Source organism: Oryzias latipes, chromosome 4 (genome assembly GCF_053564925.1).
Source record: "Oryzias latipes strain Hd-rR chromosome 4, Olatipes_Hd-rR_3.1".
In the NCBI taxonomy this organism is placed as follows: Eukaryota; Metazoa; Chordata; class Actinopteri; order Beloniformes; family Adrianichthyidae; genus Oryzias; species Oryzias latipes.
Window position 1 is genome coordinate 8,385,259 of NC_136240.1, and position 18,762 is coordinate 8,404,020.

An 18,762-nucleotide genomic window follows, 5' to 3' on the forward strand; every position below is an offset into this window, starting at 1 on the left:
AGAGGCACGAGGACACAGATGGTTCTCATGGACGATGGTTAAAGCGTGCACACACACACACACACACACATGTTCAGCATGTTTGGACACACAGCAGCAGAGCAGCTGGCTGCATGGATGCTCGGCCACAACTCGGAGTGGACAATATCCAACAAAAACATGGAACAAAACAGTTGTTTGGTTTCCTAAATATGACGGATTTCTCTGAATTATACACTCTGTTTTTACTTTATTTGACATCTGACCGTATTGTTAAAAAAATAAGAGTCAGGTTAAGTCACACAAGCCTTCATTTAAAGACTATCGTGAATGTGAATTTCTTCCAATAATAATAAATAATCATTCTGTCTCTTTCAAGCAACATGCCATCACATTCCACCAGCACTACTGCTGCAGCCCTCTCTGTAACGTTTGCTTCCTTTTTTTCCTTTAGCAGTTCAAAAACACAGAATGTGAATCTGTATGATGCCTGTAACAGGGTTCTGTGTTTGATCAGCAACTTGCCTCTAGAAGTTATGGACACATTTTCACAGTTTTTTGTTTTGGAAAATGTAAGAAATGGGTCAAGAAAAACAATTGATTAGTATTGTGGGAGTGACTACGCAGATCCAGGATTTTTTTAAAGGACTCCTCTTCCTCTTTTCCTGCCTGTCCACAAGGACATTATGTCCAGGTTATTGTTAACATATTGTAATCTTCACATATTTCTCCTTATTCTGAAAGAATAATTGAAAAAAGAGCACTGGACTGTAATTACTAACAGTGAAAAACACCAGGACTGAAAAGGTTAATCCTGGATCTTTGCTGCTGAGCCGATGGGAGGACTTTTTCTGGATTACATCACTTCTCCTCATTAACACTAGTTAACTACCTGTCACTTAGCTCTTCACTAGTTCACTAGCAGCTTTTATGAGGAAGCACAAAGTGAGTTAGTAAAAATAATATTGTGCTCACTAGTTAACTATTGGGCTTTCTGCACCGCACTAAGAAGCATTTTTTGAGTATTGATTTTTCAGTTTAATTTTGAGTCATTTGATGTCGTCACATTTTGAAAATGAAAAAGCATTTCTGTTAATCCATTTTAATTGTCACATTAAACATTTCCAAATGAATTTTGCTACACATTTACCAGAGAACTTTTTGAAAATGAAATGTCAAATACTATTTCAATTATCATTTTAATTAAGTGACAGAATAAGCTGTGTTGAAGAAGAAAATGAAAAAGCATTTTGGTGGATTGCTTTTTTGTTTAAATTTTGAGTCAAAAAATGCAGCTTCATTTTGAAAATGAAAAAGCATTTCTGGTTTTGCCTTTTATTTTTAATTATGCTACAGAATCGCTTCCATACACCATTGTTTCAGAAAAACAGAAGAATCCAATTTGTTTGGTAGAGAAGGTCGCTGACAACTGTTTGGAATACTGTGAGAGAAGCATCCATGAATTTATGGACAAAAATGTGATTTTGATTGGCTTAGAAGACAGCAGCAGTTCAATCATTGGTTCAGAATTGAAATGTAATGATGAGCGGCGTGTAAAGTTAAGAAACAGCTGCCAGGAGTTTATGGATGTCAAGTTGACCTTCCTTATTGTTTATTGTTGACTCTAAATTGTCCCTAAGTGTGTGTGATTTTGTGGCCCTGCAACAGACTGACGACCTGTTCAGGGTGGACCCAAACTGTAACTGGGACGGGCTCCGGCAGCCTAGCAACCCCGAACACAGCGGGTTTTATAAAAATGGATGGATCCTAGTTTAGTTTTTTGGCCTTAACCACAAGCAGTAAATTACTTTAAAACTAAAGATGGATTGAAAGGTGAAAGCTGGACTTAACCCTTTAATGTTGACAAATCTTTGAATTACCGTAACTCAACTGTTTAGGGAATCAAAATAATTCCAACGGATTCTGACATGAAAAAAAACAGCTTTGGGTGGTAAAGTATAAGCCCCGTTTTTGTACGTCAGAATCTGTTGGAATTAGGCAGATGAGTTACAGTAGTTCAAAGGTCATGTCACCAGGCACCTGCAGGAGCTCTGGGGTCAAAGGTTTAACTTCAGTGGTGGAGTGAAAGTCTGAGCTGAATGAACACACAAGCCATCATACTGTAACTCCTCATCTGCAAATTTGAACAAAGTGTTTTGTCACCAAGGTAAAAAAGCATATATATTTTTTGAAATCATTTATTTAATGGTCATCATGAATCTTTCTGGTTTTGTTGCCACAAATATTCCAAACTGGGCCTGCTCTGTGGTGACTCATAAACACTGATGTCAGGAACTGGTGGTGGAGGACCCAAAATGCACCAGGACCTGGGGGGTATTCCAGGAAGCATGTTTAAACTAGCCTGACTTTAAGCCTGAACTCTGGCTGAAATCCGCCTGAACTTGCTTACTCTGGGTATGTCGGTTCCAAAAGACTGGATATGAGTTGGCGTAATTACGCTCGACTTGGTAACCCTGGGTTAACGCTCGTGCACAGTAGGTACATAAAGACATTCTCAATAAATCGCCGATTTCTGGAGTCACCATGGAAACGCGTGGAGAAAAAAAAAAAAGCGCGACACTTGAGACGGAAGTGAGACGGAGTCAGAGATTTTAATGACGGCGGATAGAAATTATAAGTCCATCAAAAAAGTAACATGGCTGAAAGATAATTTAGTTAAATTTATTCAAACTCAATAATTGTTTATACAACTCAAATTTACGTATTTATCTAACTAAATGTCACATTACTTCATTAATCTTTTTTCCATCTTAATTACTTACATTTCTTGAACTTTCATATGTCTAAGTTTGAGCCGGCAGATATGCTCATTTTTATAACAATAAAAAGAACGGAAAAAAATGCACCGAGTGCAAAAATTAATCACAGAATATTCCATCACTGTCATAACAAGTAACGGTGGTAGAGATGCTATATAAACTCATCATCCTCTACTATACTCTTACTCATGGTGCAGAGACTTAAGCATAGTAGGACAAAATAGCTCGGCAAAACACGGTGAAACACGATAAAACAGCTATACAACTAAACACATTTTGTAAAAAACCAACACTTAAACCCAAATCCGTCCAGACAGGCAAAGGGAATGATATCCCAGAATCCTTTGCGGTGCCGATCTAACAGCAGCATCAAAGTTACACCTACTTAATTGAATTAATTTGAACGAAAGGAAAATAATTGTCTGAAAACTATGTGTTATTTTAAGGTGACCAAACAAAAAATGATTTATCTTAACTGAAGCAAATAATTAAGTTAGATCAAAGTAAAAAAGTTTATCTTTCCAACATCCATATGTGGTCTTATCACCCTCTCATGGTGGAAAAAGTATTATCTGAGCTTTTTCATCCACTAAATCATCAAATGGACACGCCATGCTGTTTCACCTCTCTGTAAACAAACTAATCTTCAACTAAACCTGCTCCGGACCAGGTTATGTTCAGAGCATGAGTTGCCATGGTAACTTGACCTACCCTGAAACATACCTCCATTCCTGGAACCGAAAGCTGAGGTTATCAACTTCCTTAGCCTCAAACTTACCGTGGGAGCTAGCATAACCTGCTTTCTGGAATACCCCCCAGGACTGGCGACAGGAAATAAAACATTAACAAACTGAAACATGACAAAAGTATGGGGAGAACCTAAAGTGCAACACAACAGAGCAGATGACCTGGCAAGGATGAACAGAAACCAAGGCACTTAGATAGGCTGAGAGTAATTAACTGAACTGAAGACAGCCGTGGATCATGAACCTGAAACTGGAGTGACTGACAAAATAAAAACCAAAAACATGAGCAAGAACAAAACTCAATCCCTACACATGTAAATAAAACTTGCTAACGCATCAAAAATAAACTTCTGTCTTTGATTTAGACGTTTTTTTCTGACAGAAATCCTTTTCACCTCAGACAAAAGTTACCTGTTGTGTCTCATCATATTTTTCAGCAAGAAATGAGACAAATGTTCTTGGTGGGGTGGGATGTTGGTGAATTCCTTAGAAAAGCAAGCAGGTGTCTAAAGCTACGCTCACACCGCCCTTAGCAACGCGTGTTCAAGCGCCAACTTTAAATGACTCGTCTATGTAAACATGTAGAAACACGCATTTCGGGCTTCTCAGTTCAAAACTCTTGCGCTCCCGCGTCACTATTGAACACTTGTTGCAAGTTAAACCAGGTTAAAGTTTGACCAATCAGGGACTCTGATTTGGTGGTGACGTATGTGTGACGTCCCCTTTAAGTCACGGAAGTGTCAACTGTCTGAAAATCAATCATGATGGGGAAATTAATATGGGCGGTTTGTGGAATTCTAAGGAACCAAATCTTTCATCAATCAGAATAGGGCTGTGAAAGACAAAGCCTGGAGCTACATTCACCAGATTCACAGCGCTTTGTCATTTTACACTAGGCCTCTACCAACTGTAGGTGGTGGACATGCTATAGTAAAGAGTAAAAGGAAGCCCCTCCCTGCTTGTCCAGTGTGAACACCGTAGGCTAAACATGCATTTAAGATTGTGCTTTTAGCGTGTACTTGAATGCGTGTCACGTGCCCCGGTGTAAACGTAGCTTAAAAAATCCTTCTAATGTGAGCTAATTAGAGAAAAGCCTCCATTTAAAAATGTAAAGGACTTTGCTAACATACTTTATTTACATGATTTCTTCACAGGTAAAAGTCCTCGTGGTAAAGGTCACATAGCCGTGGTAATCCCTCCACGGGTTTGGCTCTTGCTAGATCAGGGACTAAAGGTGGCTCTTGCGGTATTTGTGGTTTCTTTTGCTCTTGTGAGACAGAAATCAGAGCTTCTGCTCCTCAGAATCTCTTGTGCAGGAAAATGAGGGATTCGTGTGCAGCAGAGAGTAGGTTGAAGCTCAGACTTTACCGATTAGGAGAACATCTTGTTTGTTGCTTCGTGTTTGTGTGTTTGCAGAGGTTTTCCTGCTGTTTTTTTGTCTGCAGATCAATGAGGTCATTGTTCTCCAGCTTTGTTTCTGCTGACGGCTGCAGTGTGTTTCTAATCATCAGGTTACATCTGCTACAGGTTGATTTTACAGTTTGTGAAGCCGAACACGGCGATCCCTGAGAAGTCATTATCCAACAGATGTAACTTTCCAATGCTGACACCCAACATCTGCAAACACCATGCTCATCTCTCTTCATGAATGTGGAAACCAGAGGAAGGAGTCAGTAAAATGTTAATAAGTTACATTTTTATTTCTATATTTTTCTTAACCTCAAAAGTCTAACTCCTTTATACCAAATCCACTGAAAAAAATATTAATTCTGTGAGAACCCATCCTCCACTCACTAATATGACGCAAAACATAAATTACAGGGCTGCACGGTGGCTCAGTGGTTACCGCTCTTGCCTCACAGCTGGTTCAAGTCCCGGCTGGGTGACCTGAAACAGAACATCAATGGGGGGCCTTTCTGTGTGGAGTTTGCATGTTCTCCCCATGCATGAGTGGGTTTTCTCCGGGGAGTCCGGCTTCCTCCCACTGTCCAAAAACATGCTTCATTCGTTAATTGTGTACTCTAAATTGTCCCTGGGTGTGGGTGTGTGATTGTGGACACTCTACCCTGCGACAGACCTGTCCAGGGTGCCCCCTGCCTTCGCCCATAAGTGGCCGCATAGGCTCCAGCAGCCCTGTGACCCCGAAAGGGAATAAACAGAAGAAAATGAATGAATGAATAAGAAAAACCTTTTTCTCTTGAAGACCCACTTCAATAAAATTGTGTTTTTAACATGTTCATGGAGCATTTTTACCATGACGGAGAACATAAACGATTTATTTATTCAAAAACCGATTTATTCCAATTGTTCTGAATCAGAAAAAAAAGCTGTTTGAAAAAGCCTGTAGGTGTTTTAAATAGAAGCTACAGCCAGCGGGCAGCCAGCTCTCTGCTCTGCTCCATTCTGATGCATTCACCTGCAGACAAACGTCTCTGTTTTCCTCGTTTGGAATCTGGATCAAAACTGTTGTGGGGGGCTGTAAGCTAGCAGGAGAGTTTAAACAGATGAGAGATGAAAAAAGGAGGACAGGCTCACTCCACGCCAACAGTCCCGCCCACAACTCAGAGGGGAATTTCTAATGAACTCATGCTGCTCTGCAGAAACTAAGTCCTATTAAACGACAGAGGTTTATTGACTTTGGCTAAATGGCGTCATCATAATGAAAAGTCCACTGGGAACACTTTTACAACAGATCAAAGATGACCAGAGCATTTTTAGACTTTGTCATCTAAACATGTATTATGTTGAATGTAAATGGCGTGTACTTATATAGCGCTTTTCTACCTACAAGGCCCAAAGCGCTTTTACAGTCACAGACCCATTCACCCAGCCACACACACATTCACACACTCCGCTGCTGAACACTAGCGCCAACCTACCACCAGAGGTAAGGTGGGGTTCAGTGTCATCCCCAAGGACCCTTTGTCACATAGGTGTGCAAGGCAGGAATTGAACCTACAATGTTACGACCATGTGTAACCCCCGTTACAAATACACTCAGTAATAATAGAGCATTTTAAAATGATATAAAAAGGTCAATAAATATTAATAAACAACATGATAAAAACAGCTAAAAGTTGTGAGGATAAAAATATAAAAAGTATTAACATTAATAATTTATAGGTTTTATTACTATTTTTGTTTAAAAAGAGAAATTGTTTTTGTTGTCGATAAAGTTTAAAGTTTTTCAAGAGCCCTCCCCAACCTGTGCGTTGCGTAGCGGAGAGATAGGCCTGTTTAGGGCAGAGACAGCAAGCACGCGCAGCAGAGTAGCCATTAGCTGAAAAACTACGGTGAAAAACTAAAATAACGGTGCAAACCTGTTGTCTAGCCAGACCAGAAGAGGGGTGTGAGCCAAATAAGATTTTATGCCATTACGAGACGAGTTTTGGTGAGTTTTGTTTTGTATTTTGCCTACTTTTGTGGCGTAGGTTTTGCCGTGATGAGGCGAGCCCAGTTGAGACCAATTTAAGTTGTGAAAAGATGACAAAACAGTACTTTTGAGTTATTTATAATTTTCTTTGACACTTCGAAACATGAATGTATTTTATTTGATGTATTTTGGGTATATTTTGTGTGAAAAGAAGCTAATTTTGCAAGTAGAGTTGGATGTATGAAAAAGGAAAAAGAGCAGCCGCCATTTTAAGTTTCTAAAGAGTCACGTAGCCTTCTAGTGCGGCTCCGCTTTCATTTTGGAGTGGTTTTATTTTGAATATGGACTAAAATTATTTTTATGGCCTGTCCTGCAGGCCAGGTTTTTGAGTCCCCCCGAGAGAAATTGGGAGACGGTTCCGGACCGGATCGTTCTGGACTTCTCCTGATCCATGGATGGCGAGCCTACCCAAGGAGCACGATAATCCGGACTGCCTGTAGAGCAGGGGTCGGGAACCTTTTTGGCCAAGAGAGCCATAAATGCCACATATTTTGAAATGTAATTTCGAAAGAGCCATACAATAATGTAGTGTCCCTTCCCCACACTGAGGCATGGAGACTTAACCTCTTTTAAAGTTCTTTATTCCGATTACTGCAGACCGCAACAAACGCCGTTCAATTAATTCAGCAACTCCTGAATCTCTCCCGCCGAGACGAGTGCGCTTCTCCCAACTTTATATTCCCCTGCTCCCGCTGCAGCCCTCCCATTTCCCTTATTCGGCCCATAGCTGAACCCCATTGGTCCAAACTACCTAACAACAGGCTGAGCGACAGAACTGAGAGCCAATCAGATCTCTGCTTGACGCGTTCAATGAACTCCAGAACTTTCAACGCGGCCCAACAGCCATCCAACTCAGTCCGCGACAATTTGTTTAAAACTAAATATACAGGTGAATGTGTGCATTTGATATAATTTCAACACTTTTAAAGGACAATAAGTCTGTGGATTCTTTTTAATAACATTGTTATTCTGTTGCTAATAAATGATGAGTATTTCTCGTGGTAGTTTTGCTGATGGTCTAGTCTGGTTGATACGTGGTGAGTTTCTGCTTCATGCAGGCGTTGAGACTTTAAACGTGATCGTAGGTCTGAATGTTCTGTAGATGTGAGAAAGACTGCTCACATGTAGACGGGGAGACAAACACACACTCACACGCTGCAGTGAGTGACGGGCAGTGGGTTTTACGTTTTTACAATCCCAGCGCGATTCACCTGCTGCCGGTCCCCACAACCCCTCACCCCCACCCTCTGCTTTCTCCCTCACACATCCCGTCCCCGCATCTGCGCGCTCTTTCTCAGAGACGGGAGCGCGTAGTTTTAGGCACGTCAATTCACAGGTTTCCAGCTGGTACAAACTCTGTGAAATAATAGATAATAGTAACTGATAGCGCTGGCGCAGATTTCTCTCTCTAAGCACTGCTACTACTGCGCGCCTCTGGCATCGCAGCGCGCCCGAGAAGGACTGGTCTAATGAAAAAAAAAAATCTATAATTAAAGATTTGTCTGCGAGCCACATGTGATCATTAAAAGAGCCATATATGGCTCGCGAGCCATAGGTTCCCGACCCCTGCTGTAGAGCATCACGTGGTCCTTTACTTTTCCTCACTACTACAAAATCTCTGCCAAGGTTGCGGTAGGAGATTGAACACTAACTGTGGATCCAATATACTTTAAAGGAGCACTACCAAAACTGGATACGTCTGCTAACAAACTTTAAAGGATTTTGCTAAGCAATTGGACATTTAGAAAAACAGTTCTTTGTTTGCTTTGCATATTGAATTGTCTTTTGTTTGATATCTGATATTTTGTAACTTTAAAGGATACTTTTGGTGTAAATTTAAAGTGACAAAACTGATTTACAAAAAAGTGAAAAGGGTAAATATAGTGAACTCAAAAGAAAGCTTAAACTAAATTTAAGTTAAATAAATTCAGTTCTGTAACTAAAATCCCTTTAAACCAAATGACCGGTCATCTTTAAGTAAAATAGATTGAAACTGAAATTAACTTGAACAAAACCTTTTATTTGAACTTTAACAGAAGTAAAGAAAAAAACAACATAAAGGGTGTTGAAGAGGTGTCTTAACATTACTTAAGAACCATATTTGTATGTTTATTGTTGTTTGTCAATCATTCAGTAAAATGCCGGCTTTTTCTTTTCCATTCTACCTTTGTATTGACTCTTGGCTCTTTTATTCAATACACACCACTCCGTGCGAACCTATATCTGGTCCAGTAGCTTGACTACCTCTGCCTAATAGCATAGGTGCTACAAATTCTTGGCGAGCCAGCCAGGAGTGGTTCGTAAATAATTTTCAGAGCCCAAATTTGACTAAGAACTGAACAAAAAATGGAAGCCGTGCAACGAAGTAATGTTAAGATACCGAACTCACTTCTTATTACTGGTTTAACTGACACTGAATCTGATGAAGAGCTTTTTGACTTCCTCAAACAATATGGGTCCATTCAGACAATGGTACCTGTAGATCCCCCGTGTCCAGAAAAGGGCAAGCAGTCCTTTCTTGAGTACGTGTCCAATGCACCAGTCCAGGCATTATCTAGCTTACTGCCATACAGATTCTCACCCAAGAACAAACCTGACATACTTTACCTTGTCGAAGCGTTAAGCTCAGTTTACAGCCCCGTAGTTAGCAAGACAGCTACTCAGACTTACCTGACTGAACTGAGAGACATTGCAAGACTGACAGGTAAAGACTTTGCAGACTTACTGAGAGACGAACTTTCCTCTATAAGCCAAGTAGTTAACCCTGACGAAAATGACTCAGGTGACCGCCAGGACTCACCCCAAGTCCCTGACACGAATGCTCCTCTCAGTCCTCTGCAAGAGAACCCACCAACTCTTGAACCAGTCCACCCACTGATCCAAGCTCCAGTTGAGAATCCCCCACAAGTGCAGGTCAATGTTAAGACACCCACTCTAAAACCTTCTGAAGTAAACCCACCAGAGCTTCAGAAAGTAATAGTGGAACATGTGCTGAGAACTGAAGACTTCGATGCTCAGATGAACACTCCTTTCAGATTGAGACCCTTTTCAGGGCGCTGTCCCCACCCAAACAACGAAGTCGACTATGAGAGCTGACGCTCGAGTGTGGAACTCCTTTTAAAAGACCCCAGACAGCCTGATTCATGCAAATCCAGGAGGCTCTTGGAAAGTCTCTCTTCACCTGCTGTCGATCTGGTAAAGCACATACCTACCGAGTCACCTCCTTCCACCTACTTGAAAATACTCTACTCTGCCTTCGGTACGGTTGAAGATGGAGACGACCTCTTTGCCAAATACTTGAACACTGTGCAGAATAATGGTGAGGCACCATCGTCTTACCTCCAGCGTCTTCAAGTCATGCTGAACACCACGTTCATAAGAGGTGGTGTTCCTGCTGGTGAACTAGACAAGCAGCTGTTAAAGTAGTTCATAAGAGGCTGTTGGGACAATGAGCTAATAGCAGAGCTCCAACTCGAACAGAAAAGACAAATTCCACCTAACTTTTCCGAACTCCTTCTCATGCTCCGGACTGCTGAGAAAAGGCGCACAGCGAAAATGTCGCGCATGAAACAGCACTTGAATACAACAAAACCAAAAGTGTTTTCCAACTACCAAGGCGCTCAGTCCCAAAGTCCAGAGCGAGATACATCAAAAACTGTTGACCCCCTTTCTGAAATACAAGACCTCAAGAAGCAGATCGCCAATCTGCAGTCCCATCTTGCATCTCTAAAGAACAAAAAAGACTCAAACAGTAAAGTCAAGTCAAAATCCACAAACTCGACCAAGACAAAAGTCCCCCCTGAAAGTTTCAAAACTCCAAAGCCACAGCCTTCAGAACAAAAATCAGAACCTCATCCAAGAAATCGTCCAAAGCCCTGGTACTGCTTCAGATGTGGGGAGGACGGGCACATCAAGCCCCAGTGTGAAAATGAGCCAAACTCTCCCCTAGTTGCTGAAAAAAGGAAACTCTTAAGAGACAAGCAGATGGCATGGGACAAAGTGAATGGACAAGAACCTACTTTTTTAAACTAAAGAGGGCTCCAGTTGTGGGACAAATTGGAGCTGAGCCAAAGACAAAGAGTCCCAAGGAAAAGAAACGCGTCTTGAACTTCCACACACAAGCTGAAATGTCACTTTCTCTTCCAAAAGGTCTTGTTGGAGCGAAGTGCACTGCCCAAGTAGCCATTGACGATCATGTGTGCAGCTGTCTATTAGACACGGGCTCGCAAGTAACGACGATCTCCCAATCCTTCTACGAAGAAAAACTGTCTCACTTACCTGTCCACAGCTTAAACGACCTGCTGGAGGTAGAAGGAGCGAACGGCCAGAATGTCCCCTACCTTGGCTTTATCGAAACTGCCATCACATTCCCCAAGAGTTCATTGGGTGCAGACATTGAAGTGCCAAAACTAGCCTTGATCGTTCCCAACTTAAGCTCCAACTCACCTTCGCTGCTGATAGGTACTAACACCTTGGACATCTTGTATGAGCAGTACGGATTGGTTGTAGATTCCAAAGAAAAACATTCAGTTCCATATGGGTACAAAGTCGTTCTCAAAACACTTGCAGCCAGGAAAAAACACTCCGTTAATTCAGGCTTGGGTGAAGTCAGACTCCACAGTACTGATTGTGAAACTATTGGAGCTGGACAAACAAAAGTTTTGGAAGGATCGATAACTCGCAGAGTACCAGAAACTGGAAAATGGGTGACTGTTGAGGCGCCAACAACCACCTCCTTACCTGGTGGCCTTCTTGTCGAAGAAGGGTTAGCAACCCTCCCATCCAAGTTCCCTCGCTGCATACCAGTCATCCTCAAGAACGAATCTGATCATGCCATCACACTCACCCCAAAGACAATCATTGCAGAGATTCATGCTATCCAAAGTGTCCAGCCTGCAAATAATAAAACAGTGAATCCAAAATCTGAGAACAAGTCAAATCTCCAGTTTGATTTTGGCGATTCCCTCATTTCCAGTGAGTGGAAACAAAGAATAACAGACAAGTTAAACTCAATGCCAGAGGTATTTGCCCAACACGAGCTTGACTTTGGTCGTACTGGAAAAATCAAGCACCACATCACTCTCAGCGACCCTACACCTTTCAAACACAGGGCCAGGCCGATACATCCGCAAGACTTGGAGGCAGTACGCAACCACTTGCAACAGCTCCTCGATGCCGGAGTCATTCGCGAGTCTGAATCTCCCTTTTCGTCCCCGATTGTAGTCGTTCGCAAGAAAAATGGAGATGTCAGATTATGCATTGACTACAGAAAGTTAAATCTGCAGACTGTAAAAGACTCGTACGCCTTACCCAATCTCGAGGAGTCTTTCTCGGCTTTAAGTGGATCACACTGGTTTTCGGTCTTAGACCTAAAATCAGGCTTCTATCAGATAGAAATGGAGGAGGCCGATAAACAGAAAACTGCCTTCGTCTGCCCCCTCGGTTTCTTTGAGTTTAATAGAATGCCTCAAGGAATCACAAATGCCCCCAGCACGTTCCAGAGGCTCATGGAGCGTTGCGTGGGAGAGCTCAACCTGAAACAAGCCCTTGTGTTCCTTGACGACCTAATAGTGTTCTCTTCAACCTTGGAGGAACACGAAGAACGCCTCTTGCAAGTCCTGGGTCGTTTGAAAGAGTATGGTCTAAAACTGTCGCCACAAAAGTGCAGGTTTTTCCAGAGCTCCGTAAAGTACCTTGGCCACATCATCTCAGAAAAAGGAATCGAGACTGATCCTGAGAAAATCTCGTCACTCAAAACCTGGCCAAAACCAAACACTTTGAAGGAATTGCGGACATTCTTAGGATTCTGTGGATACTATCGCAGATTCATAAAGGATTATTCAAAGATCATGCGACCTCTCAACCAACTCACGAGCGGATATCCACCTCTGCATAAAAAGACAAGTGCCAAAGCCGGCACAGCCCAATATCATAACCCCAAAGATCCTTTTGGAGCAAGATGGAATGTGGACTGTCAAACAGCATTTGACGAAATCATCGAAAAATTGACAAGTGCCCCAGTGCTCGGGTTTGCCGACCCTACTCTTCCCTTTACCTTGCACACAGACGCAAGCACTTCAGGGTTGGGGGCAGCCCTCTACCAAACACAAGAAGGTCAGAAACGTGTGATCGCCTTCGCAAGCCGCGGGTTGTCAAAGTGTGAAGCTAAGTACCCTGCACACAAGTTAGAGTTTCTCGCTCTAAAATGGGCAGTTACCGAGAAATTCCAAGATTACCTTTACGGACGCCCTTTCCTTGTGATCACTGACAGCAACCCCTTAACGTACGTCTTGACCACCGCAAAACTTGACGCTACAAGTTACAGATGGTTAGCTGCGCTGTCCACCTTTGACTTCCAACTGCAATACAGGGCAGGAAAACAAAATCAGGACGCGGACGGACTATCCCGACGCCCACATAGCGCACAACCAGACGACATGCTGTCCAAGAAAGAACTGGAAAGAATCCAACAGTTCACACAAAGGCACCTACCTGACACACACCATTCAAACCTTGTTGACCAGAGCATAATAAAAGCCATCTGTGAAAAGCACTTTGTCCACCAGTCCACAGACGAACTAGCAGAGTCCATCACTGACAATCCTTTGGTTCTGTCTTTTGCTCTCACTCCCCAAGCCGTCCCCCAAAGCTATGAAGAGGAGAACCAGCTTGGTGGTTTGCCAGTCATTCCTCACTTTACAACATCAGACTTGAAAGAAAAACAACATGCTGATACAAGCATCAGAGAAATAGTCAACCAGATAACGTTGGGGGAAAAAACCCCACCAACTGCAAAAAATGAGCTTCCTGAACTTGGCTTGTTGCTAAGAGAGTGGAACAAGTTAGTCCTTAAAGACGGAGTCCTCTATCGTACCAGACAAGAAAGTGCACAAACGCAGTATCAACTCGTGCTACCACAAGAGTTGAGACCCCTTGTCCTGAAAAGTTTACACGACGACATGGGACACTTAGGTGTCGAAAGGACATGGGACCTGGTGAGAAAGCGATTCTATTGGCCCAAAATGGCCACAGACATTGAGCTCAAGGTCAAGACTTGCGAACGTTGCACACGTCGCAAAGCCCGACCAGAAAAAGCCGCACCTCTCGTGAACATTGTCGTCACCCGTCCACTAGAGTTGGTGTGCATCGACTTTCTAAGTCTAGAGCCAGATTCGAGCAACACGAAGGATGTGTTAGTGATTACAGACCACTTCACGAAGTATGCGCTCGCCTTGCCAACTCCAAACCAAAAGGCGCGCACAGTTGCTCGATTCCTCTGGGAAAACTTCATCTCTCACTATGGTTTTCCCGAGAGACTTCATAGTGACCAGGGTCCGGACTTCGAGTCTCGCACGATAAAGGAGCTCTGTCAGCTGGCTGGTATTCGAAAAGTCCGAACTACTCCTTACCATCCGAGAGGGAACCCTGTTGAACGGTTCAACAGGACCCTCCTCGGCATGCTTGGCACACTGGAGAATCACAAGAAGACACACTGGCGCGAACATGTCCGACCCTTAGTACATGCTTATAATTGTACAAAGAATGAGGTGACGGGGTTTACCCCATATGAACTAATGTTCGGCCGACAGCCCCGGCTACCCGTCGACCTCGCGTTCGGTCTGCCAGTCGACCATCAGCCAAGTTCCCACTCAGAGTACGTTCGCAACCTCAAGTCAAGCCTCGAATCCAGCTACAAAATAGCAACTGAAATGGCAAAGATATCGGCCAGTCGCAACAAAGCAAGATTTGATAAATGCATTGTTGAGTCCACCTTGAAGGAAGGCGACAGAGTGCTCGTGAGAAACCTTCGCATGCGAGGCAAGCACAAGTTAGCCGACCGCTGGGAACCTGAAGTTTACATCATTGTGAAACAATCAAACAACCTCCCTGTCTATGTTGTTAAACCAGAGACAAGAGACGGTCCTCAAAGAACCCTTCATCGTGACCTGTTATTGCCATGCGGTTTCCTTCCTGCTAGCCCAGAGGAAGCAGAACAAATTGTGAAAGACAAACCAAGGCGACCCAAAACACGCCAACAAACAGAAAGTGTTGAACAAGGGTCCGATTGTGAAGATTCTGATTCTGGCTATTACTACGATTATCATGATCTAGTAGTGGAAACCAAAAGTCCCTACATCCCACCTGACACAGAGAACCCTGAAACCGCTGTAGGGCAAACGCCAGTGGAAACAACCAAAGCTGCTGAAGCTAAAGAGAGTCAACAACTATCGGATGAGACATACTTACCAAGTGAGACAAACCCACCAGAAGAGTCCTTTACCGAACCTGTAGAAAGAAACTTACCTGAAGAGAATCCAATCGAAACTGACGGAGATATCCAAGTCGATACTTACCCTGAAGAAAAAAACCTACCTCAAGTAGATCCTGAAGAGTCCCCTGAAACAGACAGCCAAACCAAAGACATTTCTGACATGCCCGTAGAGATTGTCACTGACACAGACCAGTGCCCAAACGCCACTGACACTAATGACACTATCACTGATCCCCTAAGACGTTCAAACAGACATAGGGAACCTGCTCAGAGACTGACCTATCCTGAACTAGGTAACCCACTCGTCACTGTAGTCCAGTCTCTATTTCACAGCTTAGCAGTAGCATTCACTGACTCTTTAAATGCTCCCAAGATGTTAAAGATAGAAACTGTGTGAAACATGTACGAGGACGTGCATGAGAAAAGGAGGGGAGGATGTAACCCCCGTTACAAATACACTCAGTAATAATAGAGCATTTTAAAATGATATAAAAAGGTCAATAAATATTAATAAACAACATGATAAAAACAGCTAAAAGTTGTGAGGATAAAAATATAAAAAGTATTAACATTAATAATTTATAGGTTTTATTACTATTTTTGTTTAAAAAGAGAAATTGTTTTTGTTGTCGATAAAGTTTAAAGTTTTTCAAGAGCCCTCCCCAACCTGTGCGTTGCGTAGCGGAGAGATAGGCCTGTTTAGGGCAGAGACAGCAAGCACGCGCAGCAGAGTAGCCATTAGCTGAAAAACTACGGTGAAAAACTAAAATAACGGTGCAAACCTGTTGTCTAGCCAGACCAGAAGAGGGGTGTGAGCCAAATAAGATTTTATGCCATTACGAGACGAGTTTTGGTGAGTTTTGTTTTGTATTTTGCCTACTTTTGTGGCGTAGGTTTTGCCGTGATGAGGCGAGCCCAGTTGAGACCAATTTAAGTTGTGAAAAGATGACAAAACAGTACTTTTGAGTTATTTATAATTTTCTTTGACACTTCGAAACATGAATGTATTTTATTTGATGTATTTTGGGTATATTTTGTGTGAAAAGAAGCTAATTTTGCAAGTAGAGTTGGATGTATGAAAAAGGAAAAAGAGCAGCCGCCATTTTAAGTTTCTAAAGAGTCACGTAGCCTTCTAGTGCGGCTCCGCTTTCATTTTGGAGTGGTTTTATTTTGCATATGGACTAAAATTATTTTTATGGCCTGTCCTGCAGGCCAGGTTTTTGAGTCCCCCCGAGAGAAATTGGGAGACGTTCTGGACTTCTCCTGATCCATGGATGGCGAGCCTACCCAAGGAGCACGATAATCCGGACTGCCTGTAGAGCATCACGTGGTCCTTTACTTTTCCTCACTACTACAAAATCTCTGCCAAGGTTGCGGTAGGAGATTGAACACTAACTGTGGATCCAATATACTTTAAAGGAGCACTACCAAAACTGGATACGTCTGCTAACAAACTTTAAAGGATTTTGCTAAGCAATTGGACATTTAGAAAAACAGTTCTTTGTTTGCTTTGCATATTGAATTGTCTTTTGTTTGATATCTGATATTTTGTAACTTTAAAGGATACTTTTGGTGTAAATTTAAAGTGACAAAACTGATTTACAAAAAAGTGAAAAGGGTAAATATAGTGAACTCAAAAGAAAGCTTAAACTAAATTTAAGTTAAATAAATTCAGTTCTGTAACTAAAATCCCTTTAAACCAAATGACCGGTCATCTTTAAGTAAAATAGATTGAAACTGAAATTAACTTGAACAAAACCTTTTATTTGAACTTTAACAGAAGAAGTAAAGAAAAAAACAACATAAAGGGTGTTGAAGAGGTGTCTTAACATTACTTAAGAACCATATTTGTATGTTTATTGTTGTTTGTCAATCATTCAGTAAACTGCCGGCTTTTTCTTTTCCATTCTACCTTTGTATTGACTCTTGGCTCTTTTATTCAATACACACCACTCCGTGCGAACCTATATCTGGTCCAATAGCTTGACTACCTCTGCCTAATAGCATAGGTGCTACACATGGGTCGACCGTCCTACCACGGCTGCCCACGAATGTGATCTATGTTTTCAGTCCAGGATGTTTTTCTCTCAGCTCTGCAGCTACTTCTGAGAATTTCAGGAACATCTGAAATGTTCAGGTGAAAAGACCACGATCCCTTTCAGGTGACTTTGGTGTCTTCTTTAGGGGATCTTGGAATGTTTGTCTCTGATTAAAAGACCTGATGTTGTCCTTTGTTCCTTCTTCCATGACGTTCTGTACACTGAATTTGTGCAGACTTCTTGCGTGTTTAAAAGCTGGAGCTTCAGCTGTGTGACGTCTTTGACTCTTATATTGCTTCGGTTTCAAGAAGCACATTTTTGTCTGTACTTTCCAGTGTCCTGAAGAAGCAAAACTTGAAAGGTCTGACCTCAGACTGTAGGTTTTTATTTGGTGTCATTTCTTGGTCTTGTTTGCTTTGTGTCGTAAAAGTTCTTGGAAGCATTTATGTTGAATCAGGAGCAGTGAAAGACGAGCATTTTCGTCAGAACTATCTAAACTAGATCTTGGTGAGAAATGCACCTCAGGTTGTCTTTCTTAGGGTCTCATCTCAGCAGTGATGAAAGTCAGGTAAGGAAAAAATCCCTGAACTTTTCTTTGAGCGATATGGCGGGCACAGAGCGAAATTTTGGAAAAATACGTGGTCTTAGATGCATTCTGGTGCATTCTGGCAGCTAGTTATTCACTTCTTTATCAAGAAACTAAGACTAATTGGAGCATCATGATTTGTCATTCAAACCCCTAGTTTGACTCTCCATTAAGGACTTGCTGGTCCCAAAAAAGAATTTGGAAAATTGCTCAAAGTAACACAATCCTACAATCTATGCTTTTCCTTAAAGCTGCAAAACATACAATTGCTAAAATATAGTAACATCAAAGCCCGAAATGGCAAAAAGAACACCAGTAACTATGATATTCTATGAAAATACCTCAGTTATTTATACATTATTTCTGCTTTAGAAATGACTGATGTACAACATCCACTTGCACTGTTTTCTCAAACTATAATTACATCAAAATATGGGATCTGCTTTAAACTTTAATTCTATAACATAATACATCAATTCTTTAACACCAATACTAAGTAATCTGGGAAATATCAAAACAAACATACAAACTAAACTAAATATTGTAAACATTATTTTTTAAGGGAGTGCGGGTCCAAACCATCAAATACTTATAATTAATGTCAACTATACTGAACTAAATCATGGTAATTAGGAAATACAAATAAATTAGATAAAGAAATGTATTCAAAATAAAAACTGAAACTCAAAACTAAAATTGAAATTATTTCAAAATGTGGTTTTGAGATTATTTTAAACAAAAAAGTATTTGACCTACACTACCTTAAAAATCTTTTTTTTCCAGCCAAGACCACTTCAATTTGTTTTTTATCGTCTTCTCACAACTGAGGTCGTGACCACGCTCAATAATGACGATGCCTGCCATTATTTTAACACAAATTTGATCGCAAACTCTTCAGATGTGTTTGTGAAAGTTTAGCGTGGGTCC

General features: G+C 41.7%; 1 long non-coding RNA gene across 1 annotated transcript; it reads left to right on the top strand.

Moving 5' to 3' along the window:
• Positions 1-6,611: 6,611 nt before the first annotated feature.
• Positions 6,612-7,375, top strand: LOC110015020 (uncharacterized). Its single transcript, XR_002290075.1, has 2 exons — positions 6,612-6,896; positions 7,255-7,375. It is a non-coding gene; the product is annotated as an uncharacterized LOC110015020 (long non-coding RNA).
• Positions 7,376-18,762: the final 11,387 nt, after the last annotated feature.